Below are 11828 nucleotides of genomic sequence, written 5' to 3'. Positions count from 1 at the left end.
TAATAAAGACACAAACCTACACAATAAGTTTTGGACAATCGTTTAAATCTCAAGCCCAAAAAGGATCCATGCTTGAACATGAGATTTGGATAATTTTCTAAATCTTATCTGCTTGTTACCCATTGATTTGAGAATTTTAGCATCTCTAAGATATACAGATCTAAAACCCAAGCTTCAAGACCACCTTTATCATGGGTTTGGTGTAACCAAATACCAAATTATTTGTTTTTTATTTTTATTTAAAGGTCTTGTACCAAATATGATCACTTTTTTATTTCTAAAAACTTATTGCAAATCCAATACCCTTGATCAATGTTTTTGACATCTTAATATCCATAGCAAATACACAAGCCCAGGAAATGTGATATGGACATTTGTCCAAATCTCAAACCCAAAGAGAATCCATGCTTGAGAATGAGATTTGGAAGGTTGTTTAGATCCAATAGGTTTGTCACTTTTAAATTTAGAACATTTAACATGCATAACAAATACAAATACCTATGAGATGGTGTGTTTTGGAAACTTGTCCATATATATGATTAATTTCATTTTTTCATTTCTCAAAGCTTATCTCAAATCCAATAGCTTTGATCATTTTTTTTGACATATATCCATAACAAATACACAAACCTAGGGAATGTGATTTGGACAATTGTCCAAATCTCAAACCCAAACAAAATACACGCTTGAAAATGAGATTTGGATGGTTGTCTAAATCCAATAGATTTGTCCCACTTTAATTTAGAACATTTAACATGCATAAAAAATACAAATACCTATGAGATGATGAGTTTTGGAGACTCTTCCATATCTCAATCCCAAATAAGATTTGGAAAATGATCAATGTCTTAACCCAAGCTTCAATGACAACATTTCTCATGAGATTGATGTTTCAACATCTTAGAATCTCTAAAAAAAATACAAACCTAGGGGATGACATTTGTGCACTTGACAAAATCTCAACCTCAATTTCGGTCAGGTGCTATCATTTAACGAGCGACCAAAAGCGAGTGAGAGACAATAAGGGAGCGTCAAGTAGTGAAAAAGTTCATTGATGTAGAGTGGTGCATTGAAAATCAAAGCAACAACAAGATTACTATGAACAATTACTATTGACATGTTGCAAGATGATGTGAAGATTGATTTGGTGAATGCATGTTATGTCATGATTTTATTTTTTGAATATGTGTGCTATGAGTAAAACTAGATTTTATCAATTACCTAAAATACTATTTTCTTTAAGGCTAACCCATCTACTTCTTCTTAGACATGCAGGAAAGATTCTCTCTCCCTCTGTCTCTGTTCTGTAAGTCCCGCTTTCCAAATGAAAGTCCAAGTATTTGGTCATTTTTCAATCCAAAGTAATCTACACGTCAATGATTGACAATAAACAAAAATAATATGATCATAATTTTCATTTGTGAAACCAATAGCCACTGTTCAAAAGAATCTTTGAACATTGTTTGTATACCAACCTCCATCACAAGTTGTTTAACAAATTCTTACGAGTGTTTTTCATAAGGACACAACACTACTATATTGGATTCTCCCCCAGCCACATGTAGCTAAGTACATGGGCAATTCCAAGAGGAAGCTCATAATGGTATTTTACAACAAAAATATATGGGAACCTTTTTTCGTAGTAATTTCTAGATACTAATCACAAGAAGGACTATTTTAAAATAAATCCTAACATCACCATGGGGGTTGGGGAGCTTCCAAAAAATTGAGGTATACGGTAGTTTTAGCCATCTAAATTTCACTTTAGAAATTTTGAGCTTCCCTTCAAAAAAACTAGCAAAATTTTAAGTTTTAGTATAAATATAAGCAAACACTTTATCAAACATTGGGGTGCTTTTAAGTCTACTCTTTTTTCTTTGGTTAATGATTTTTTTTTTGTTGTAAGCCTTAGGGGGTTGGGGCTCCATGCATTATAAACTGCATCCTACCAACTATAGGTAGCTAGATATACGTAGAGTAATGAATCTTATGACATATTCATATTACATCAGCCCATTGTGGGATTCATCTAATGATGAGTGCTTTCAACAATTGAGAAACATGCAAACTTACATGCGTTGAGAGGGAAACTGTTCCATGTGGCATTCACATGTTTTTCACGTTGTATTTTTGTTTCAAGGAAGCGATCAATTTTCCATCCCCTGCTCCTTACTCACTTTCATTCATACTAGATGCCACCTTCCTCCCTATTTCTCTTGCGCCTTTGCCATGTGCTTCTACTTCTGCTTCCATACCCTTGCAATGAACTGTTGGAAATTGTTGAGAGCGGAGCTATGGTGGGTGCCACCTTGGGTAGTCCATGACAGCAAAGAGAGGGCAAAAAGTTGAACGAGAGAAAGAGAGAAGATTCTTGACACAGTATTGCAAAACTATACGCTATCCTTGATATTTTTTTTGTGTAAACATAACCTTATGCTTCTACTTCTGCTTCCATACCCTTGCAATGAACTCTTGGAAATTGTTGAGAGCGGAGCTATGGTGGGTGCCACCTTGGGTAGTCCATGACAAGAAAGAGAGTGCAAAAAGTTGAACGAGAGAAAGAGAGAAGAGGCTCGACACAGTATTGCAAAACTATACGCTATGCTTGATATTTTTTTTTGTGTAAACATAACCTTACATATATCTAACCAAAATTACCATGCAGCCTCAAACTCCAACTAAACTTGCCTGCATGCTATAAAGAGTGTTCCCACAGGCTAAGACACCATTACTGAGCTTGCATACCTAACAACCCCCCTCTCAAGCCCAAACCACTGACAATGGACTCGAGACAGTCAGACCATGGAAGAGTTCATTCACCTGAAACCATGAGTAGAACCCCCCCCCTTCCCCTCCCCCCTTGACAATAACATAGGTGTGTGTGTGTACTTCCCTCAAACAACCATCAGCGTCAGACATGCCAGAACCCGACCAAACAACAAAGGGTGGTCTTACCATTATATTTTTATGGTAGTGTCTATAACCCGTACATTTCTTTTAGCATGACAGTAACCGATTTAGCTGAGAGGCTAAAACAAAGCTTTGAAATTGATATTGATGACATAGAAAATTGGAAATAAACCTATGACAATTAACAGGGAAAAAATCCTTTTTGTACGTTGTGTTGGTGATGGACCGAGTGCTTGGGGTAGATCTTCATGTTCTGCATCATTTGCCTTATTGCTAGTTGTATCCCAATCAATAAATGGATGAAGATGGCATACATGTCTTTTAGCTGTTGTCGAGACTCATTCATAGCTTTCCTAAGATCCTCCACCCTTTTGACAAGTTCAGTTATCACATCGGCTCTAAGATCCTCCATCTGCTGTCATTACCCAATAAACCTACTCGTGAATCCCTTCCTATTTGTTGGATCCTTTTCACCAAATCAGCAGGCTTTTTCCTTTGTCTTTGTGTTGCTTATGTAGCTCAAGAAACGATCATATTCATATGCTACTAGAAGAAATGCAATAATATCAAGAACACCTTTTGATACAATGTTGTGCTCTCACTGGCTTTAAAGGCTTGACCTATATTATGCAAATCGAGTACCGGGGTGTGAAGACGCTCTAAGGAGCAAGGCTAAAAAATAATGGCCACTTTGAATAGCTAGTGTGAACACAAAAAAAAACGAACTCTGTGGCAGCGTAGACAGACGACGACAGCGTGGATGGAAAAAGTGCTCACAGCGAGCTGCTGAGACTGAGTTAGGAGACGATCCAGTGTCAGAAGCTGATTAGGAAGTCAGGGCAATGATCTTGACGCTGAGTTTGATCGTTTTGGTGCAGCTCGTATGCTTCCTTCCCCCTCTGCAAGCGGCTGCTCCCGTGCGATGTCGACTCAAGCCGAGACTGCCAAGGCTCTGATATCAGATGTTGAGAGCAGAGGTATGGTGGGTGCCACCTTGGGAAGTCCATGAAAGCGAGAGAGAGTGCAGAAAGTTGAACGAGAGAAAGAGAGAAGAGGCTCGACACAATATTGCAAAACTATACGCTATGCTTGAAATTTTTTTTGTGTAAACATAACCTTACATATATGTAACCAAACTTACCATGCAGACTCAAACTCCAATTAAACTTGCTTGCATGCTATAAAGAGTGTTCCCACAGGCTAAGACACCATTACCGGGATTGCATACCTAACAGAAATCATTTTCAATTTACCTAGCATACTTTTCGCACCAATTGCCACAGATAGAGCCAGCATAGCAAATCATGGAGCATGTATTATCCTTTCCTTGATATGGGAAGTGGAAATTGGAGTTTGTATCCTTGGTTTTTAATCAAATGGAAGTCAACAAAGATTGACTTTATTAAAAGGAGGTACACTTGGCTTGATGAAAGATGATTGTAGCAATGGCCTACAAATCACCTCACACCACACTTGCAAATTGCACATTGTTGGCAAAAAACATTGCATGGTGAAGCTTGTCTCTCTCTCTCTCATCCTCTATTTAATATATCATTGTTACTCAACTACAACTCATTGAGGGTTTGTGATTGTATCATGCGACACATGCAAGAAGACGGAGCAGTTGTAGTTATCCCGTTGTCCATGAGGAATATCAACATCACATATATCACTACTGGCAATGACAATGCGTGGCATGGATGGAACTATTAAGGGGTGAGGACCAAGGACGATTAACATGGATTAATGAGACACCATGTGAATCAATATATATCTTTAAAGGCCTATGAGGAAAAAATGGTTTTATAGAGCTCACATTTTGAACCTTCAAAAGTGGCCGACCCAAAAAAAGTTTAATGCCAGTCAAAAATTAATGTTCCATTCAATCCTTTCAACCATGTAAAAACCCATTACTTGTTAATAGAAATATTCCAGGAATCAACACGCATTTTTCTAGGCAAAAGAGTATCTGAAATTTGGGGTTCTAATAAACATTGTAGCCCAATTCCCAATTCCACCACTAGGTGCTGCACATTTAGAAAAAGAAAATAGGAGGGAATCTGAAGTGATACCGATGCAAATGAATGTTGCATGTAGCAAGTAGATGAAATTCTTGATGGTAGGCAAACAAAACTATGATGGTAGGCAGAGTTTCCCAGGTAGAGAGGGAGAGGAGTAGGGGGACGGGGTCTTTTGTCGAGGAGAGAGAGGGAGAGAGAGAGAGCTTCATGTCTAGGGCGTCATCTCTTGGAGTTAATGGGCAAGGCGGTGGGCGAAGCAGAAGGGTGGGCTACGAGCGTAATGGTTTTTGTAATGAAATTGATGGTTGTGCAACACTTGAGGACTATGGCTCGAGTGGTTAGGTGAGAGCATGTAGGTTTGATGCTACGCTCACGTGGATTCGAGTTCCCTCTGCTCTTCCTTTTTTACGAGGTAAGGGTAAAATGATTGCCTTGAGAATGAAGGGAATCGTAAGGAATCTTTGAGAGAAATGAATATAATAAAGGGACAAACATTGGGGGGTACCCAACCATATTAAATGTACAAATAATGTGAATATGAGTTGATTCTACTAGCAGTGAAGAGTGAGGCAATGATGACAGCGAGGCATCAGTGAGGCTCGAGGCAGCAGACCCTGACGATACAGGGCACGAGGGGTCCGACGCAGGGGAGTTGAGGACACTCATGCAAGATGAAAGTATCCCGCGCAAGAAAGGGATGCCGTCCATGTTTGTTTTTATTTGAGGTTTTGCTGTGTTGACAACACCTCCTGGGGGCTAGGTTGGCTACAACAAACAGCCTATGGGAGAGTCCGTGTGAGTTTGAAGCTCGTATACTACCCTCATAATATATGAATATAATATTGAAGCTCCCAATAGTAGGTACTATCTAATGCGGCTTCTGTTTTTCCAAAACCCCCTAATACATTGCGTAGCTTATCAATCAGTCGCTTTTTTGCAAGCCAGAATGCCAATGGTGATTGCATGCGATAGTTGTGGCTGCTAAGTTTGCGCCTCCTAATTATAAGTGCGTAGGCCCATCAGTGGCAATGGCCGCTACTCGCGGTCTACCTCAATAATAAGAGAAGTTGCCGCCTGCAGTGCGATGAGTAGCCGAGGCTAGGGCTGGTGAGCGATGTGCACAAAATCATCATCCCGCCCATCCCTTGCTCCTTCCCATTAAAAAATGACCTTGACTACAAGCAGCTCATCGGCATGTCCGACGCCTGGGTGCTCGCCCACTTTGCTAGCCTGCGACGCGGAGCCACAGGCCGCCCGTCCTCCTTTGCTACTGACCAACTCATTATTAACTCCACATTCCAGTGGACAACCAGTTATGCAATAGGCAGATGCATAGACTCAACCTCAAGGCTCAAGGTCTTCTCTCCCTCTCATGGAAAAGAGTCTCATCAATTGAGGCTGAAGCTGTAAGCTTCTTGTCCAGGACTTCTCTTCGGCATGGCCTTTGAAATTGCATTTTGAAACGCAATTGTCAAGGGCTTGGTGAAGATAATTGACATTAAAAGATGACATGAGTTATGGATTATCTTTTGATGTGCTGAGAGTTGAGATCTGTAGAGAAATCTTGTCCTTGTGGAAGCTCTCAACTGCTTTCAAAGGATGTACGGTGTTGAGTGTCCCCGCGCCAAATGCTACCCCCTACCAAGAATTAGCAGTTCACTTGTTGGTTGAGTTGAGTATGATCTACCCCCACGTGATCCGACCAAACGCTTCCCCCCCGTCTAGGGCTGGGAATTTTGTATGCTCACTGCAGTTGCCTCCCATCAACCTTTCATAAAAAAAATATCAATAATTTGTTCTATAAAACAGTACAATGCGAACTCTTCTAGAAACATGTACGTAAAGAGCTTCCAGGCAGCCCACTCAAATAGATAAATAGCTTTGTGTTAGTTCCAAGCCCCTCCACCCATTGCATTCACATGCACTTTCAATCAAACATCAGCCATTGATGGGCAGAAGAGAAGGGGGGGGGGGGGGGGGGGGGGGGAGAGAGAGAGAGAGAGAGAGAGAGAGAGAGAGATAGAGAGAGAGAGGTAGTAGATGTTAGCCTGCATACTCTTGCACACTTTGATTTTTCTTTCACGCGTGGATTGTGTTGTGACCTACTCCAATTCATAGGATTACTCTCGCTTTTAGAAATGCACATTAGAATGTGACAATCACAGATGTTTCTCACCAACCCTTTCCAAGTAGCATTTGGAAACGCTACTTGGAAGAGGTTGGTGAGAAGAAATGGTGTTGATCGCTTCAATAGGATCAAAAACTTGGTCCATGCACTTTATTCTTAGTGTCCTTATTCAATAAGTTAGGTTCACGTACTTATGAGAATAGAATAGAGGTGTTAATGTTTTGGTGGCAGCACCTCGATGTTTAGGGGACCTTTAGAGAGAGCTTGAGTTTCTCTCTCTTGGGTGCTATACTTGGCATTGAATGAGGTAGATTGGATGCTTGAGATGGGGTTTGAACCATAGATACATAGAATTATACTTGAGTAAATAGACATACCACGAGCCAGAGAAAGGCCCACTACTACTTCTCACCATATTCTTTCAACTAGCATTTCAATTAAACGCCACTTAGAAGGGTCTGGTGAGAAGCATCTCCCTGATCCATTCCAATTAATTTTTCCAAATGCTACTAATAAGGGCCAGGTGAGAGCCTTTAAAAGATTTGAAAAATCATTTCTTAAGCTAGCTCCTTCATTGCCTCTCAGAATCATACAATTGAATGGAGCCCTAGTGCTTGGACCCCTCCTACTAATGCTTGTGGAGAGGCTCTCTCCAACTCTATTGAAGAGGCATTTCAACAATCTGTTTACAAATTACTAGCTTCTTTGATAGACCAAGGCCTATTTGTAGTGTTATGAAGCATTGTTTTGATGGCTATAATCAAGTAGGACTCTCGCTCATAATGCATGCAATCTTAACTTATCTCTCACCAAACCCATTATAGTAGCATCTCAAAGCGCTACTTTAAAGCTCGCAAACATCCCAAAATATAATTTTTATAAAGTGTATTATCTTAACCCTTCAACACCTCTTATACATAGCTACAATTAGAGTGAATGCTACTCTTTGATTAGACTCTTGTCTTAGCATGCTAACTTAAATTTCTACTCTGTGATTAAGAATATTGACCAAGTCCACTACCATGGCCTTAGCCTTATATATATATATACATACATATATATATATATATATATACACACACACACACACATAGAGATAGAGAGAGAGAGAGAGATCACATTGTTTTATTTACTTATTCTTCAATACAATTGAATCATGGGCAAACAGAAAAGAATTATAATGTCAATGTTCTGGGAGAAAAAGTTTATGACCCTAGCCCACCAATAGGTACATTAGCATTAGGAATATCCATAGATCCACATATGCAAAGCATGGAAAGCAAATCAAAACACATTAACACGTGCTTTCATAGACTCAACAAAAGGAAAGCGGTATACAAGCATAATCACAAAGGAGATACCCATAAAAAATATCCTTCAAGGAGAATATCATCACTTCTCTAAGCTACCAAATTGAACCCTTATATGGTCATTGGCCCTCTGTCTAGGGTCTATCCCCCTCTTTGATTCTTTGAGTCCTTTGCCTTATCTCCGTTACATCTCTAACCACTGGTACTTTTCTTCATTGCTAAGGGAGGTGGATATAACCTACAATACCATTATTTCAGACTTTATGGGACCTTGATTGCCTTTTGTGTAATATTTTGTTCCATGCTTTGCTATGTTGGCTCTATCTGTGGCAATTGGTGCAAAAATTATGTACACGTAAATAAGAAATGATTTCCACTTGTTCATTTTTTGCAAGGGTATGGAAGCAGAAATAGAAGCACATGCCAAAGACGTGAGAGCAATAGGGAGGAAGGTGGCATCTAGTATGAATGAAAGAGAATGAGGAGCAAGGGATGGAGCCTTGATTGCTTCCTTGCAAAAAAAAACAATGTGAAAAACATGTGAATGCCACATGGCACAATTTCCCTCTCAATACAAGTAACTTTGCATGTTTCTCAATTGAAAGCACTCACCATTAGATGACTCCCACAGTGTACTGATGTAATGTGAATATATCATAAGCTTCAGTACTCTACATATATCTAGCTACCTATAGTTGGTAGGATGCAGTTTGTAATGCCTGCATCCCCACCCCCCTAATGCTCACAACAAAAAAAAAATCATTAACATGTCTGGCTCATAGATGGGTTAGCCTTAAACAAAATACTATTTTATGTAGCAAAATAAATAAAATCATGACATATCATGCATTCAGCAAGTCAATCTTCACATCATCTCAATAGTAATGGGTCATAGTAACCTTGTTGTTGCCTTGGCTTTCAATGCACCAATCTACATTAATGATTTTTTTCCTACTTCCCGCTCGCTTTTTGTCCCTCGCTCGCTTTTGGTCCCTCGTTAAATGATTGCAACCAACTCGGTCCATGTAGGCAATTGGCTAAATCTAAACCTGAAACTTGGTCTATTCTTGAACATGAGATTTGGGCAGTTCTCCAAATATCATAAACTTGTCACTTATAGAAATGGGAATTATTAACATCTCTAATAATTTTAGAAACTGAGGGGATAATGTGATCTAGACACTCGTCTACTTATCAATCCCATATTCAGAAGCTGTCTGTTCTCATGAAAGTGAGAAATTGCTCTTAGATCTAGAATACTATGACTTTGATGGTGTAAAAAATATTGCACAAGATATCATGGTTTCCTACGGTGGTTCTACATGGATAATGATAATAGTGACATGCTGATTAGTGTTTTAGTTAATCACTATAAAAAATTGTATTTTCATTTGTCTGGGGGACATTTTTTTGTGAGCTTACTGTAACGAGCTTTTATTGGTGAATGTTTTATTTGTGCAATCTTTTCTCCACTCAAAAGACACGATGGAATATCTCATTACAATTAACCACAATCAAATCTTCGTCCATAAATATTGATCCTTTCCATATCACATCCCTCACTTATACATAGGAATGAACTAGTTGCAATATAACATTAGGTACTTCACTTTGAGTGCTATAATAATTGATATTTAGAACAAGGACATTTCTCGTTATAAATCAACTAATTCTATCTATTTTGTCTATTAGCTCCAATTTAACCAGGAACAAATCCAGACCAGGCTAATCATATTGCAAAATATTAAAATACATGCAATGACGATGATTACCATCTCAAACTATATTTTTTAACCTTTGAGATCTTCCCACTATGTTCCTTTGCTTTTCATCTCAAATCTCTCATGTTGGAGAACCCAATTTGGCCCTCACTCATGAGAACCTAGTTATATCACATTAAAATAGATAGAGCTTCTAGGGCGAGTGAGGGAGACCTAGAAAGAAAAAGATACATCAACATAACCATGGGTATCAAAAGAATCATGAAATTCCTCAACTTGGATAGAGACTGTGTGGATTGCTTCATTAGAAATCAAAGTTACACAAATGGATCAATGGAGGAGAGCAATTGTGTTTCACAAAGAATTTTGAAAAGACATCACCTTATAATTCGAAATCAAGTGATTGTCCAAGAAGCTGTCTATGCACAACCCCCACATCATTAGTGGTATCCTACCTTTCAGATTTTAGTTGGCTAACTTTTTGCATAGTGGAGATAATAGTTGGGGCCCCGGGCAATAGCATGGTAGTAGTCTGTTGCTCCCCATCTTTATCATTGCCCACATCATGGAAAGAAGTATCCACACCATCTTTCTCTTGAGCTATAGATAAATGTGAGTGTGTAGGAGTCTTAAAGTCTGTTACATACACATGTCTAGATATGAGTGATTAAATCCTTTTTGCCACAAGACATGTCCAAATCATATGTTTTGGTCAATATATGAATTGAAATTTTAGATATAAAATAAGTAACATGCTTAGAATCAACATTTATTTATATTTATAGGCTTTCACCCTTGTTTCTTGAGAGGCATAACTTTTTCACAAAGCCCACAAAACCAAAAAGCTTATTATAAATGAGCTAATTTAGATAATGAAACCTGAGTAGTTTATGCACCCTTAAGTTTGTGTGTGTGTGTGTGTGTGTGAAATTGAAAGAAAAATCTATATGTGAAAAATAGGTAATGATTATGGCTCCAAAGTGGATGGACTTGTGTATTTCAACAAAAATAGCAAAATGACAAGATTAATCCTAACCCTAGCGACTTTAGAAATTTTTCCAAATCATTAGAGAATTTTTCCAATAGTATATATACTTTTTAAGGAACCACAATTTTTGTTTTAAAATACAATTTTTAGCTTTTTAAAAAAATATTTTCCTCAATCTATTGACCTAGTATTGATGTTTCTACAGGTATGCTTATTATTTCCACTACAAAGATGTTTTCCGTAACTTGCATATATTTCCATAGAAACTCTTGAAATCATTGAAAGTTGCCAAACTACGATAACTAAGTGCAAGAACTTTGTCTATCTGTCCATGGCTTGTTTCAAAAATAGGGGACTGCACACTAAAGCCTCTTTTATAATTCATGGTTTTTTGCTCTAATTTACTTTTGATGTGTTTTACATCAAAAGTGTCAAAAAGAATCATTGTACTAGGACATTGTAATGAAGCTCCTTCTTGAAATTAAGAGGACAAGAGAGCCGTAAGGGGAATTTCAGCGTCCCAAAAGGGCCCTCTAATGAAATCCATGTCTTCACCTCTATTTAAAATTATTTTGCAAACAAGCTCCAAATTTTGCATAGGTTAAAAATATTTAGATTATACACATACACGTTAAGAACTCTTCATTGATATGGTTCAAAAGAGAGAGGTGGATGCTTCATGGAAGTATTCACCAATAACAAGTCAACCATAATGGTTCACTCTACTAGTAAAATACAAGGCTCTATACC

General features: G+C 38.4%; 1 pseudogene; it reads right to left on the bottom strand.

Annotated features, from left to right (window-relative positions):
- Nucleotides 1-6106: 6106 nt before the first annotated feature.
- The window catches only part of LOC147460721 (cysteine-rich receptor-like protein kinase 44), a 7333-nt pseudogene continuing 1611 nt past the window's right edge, over nt 6107-11828 (bottom strand).

The sequence above is a fragment of the Adiantum capillus-veneris genome, chromosome 3 (assembly GCF_014529385.1).
Source record: "Adiantum capillus-veneris isolate H3 chromosome 3, ASM1452938v2, whole genome shotgun sequence".
Taxonomy (NCBI): domain Eukaryota; kingdom Viridiplantae; phylum Streptophyta; class Polypodiopsida; order Polypodiales; family Pteridaceae; genus Adiantum; species Adiantum capillus-veneris.
This window is presented reverse-complemented; position numbering and strand designations above follow the sequence as displayed.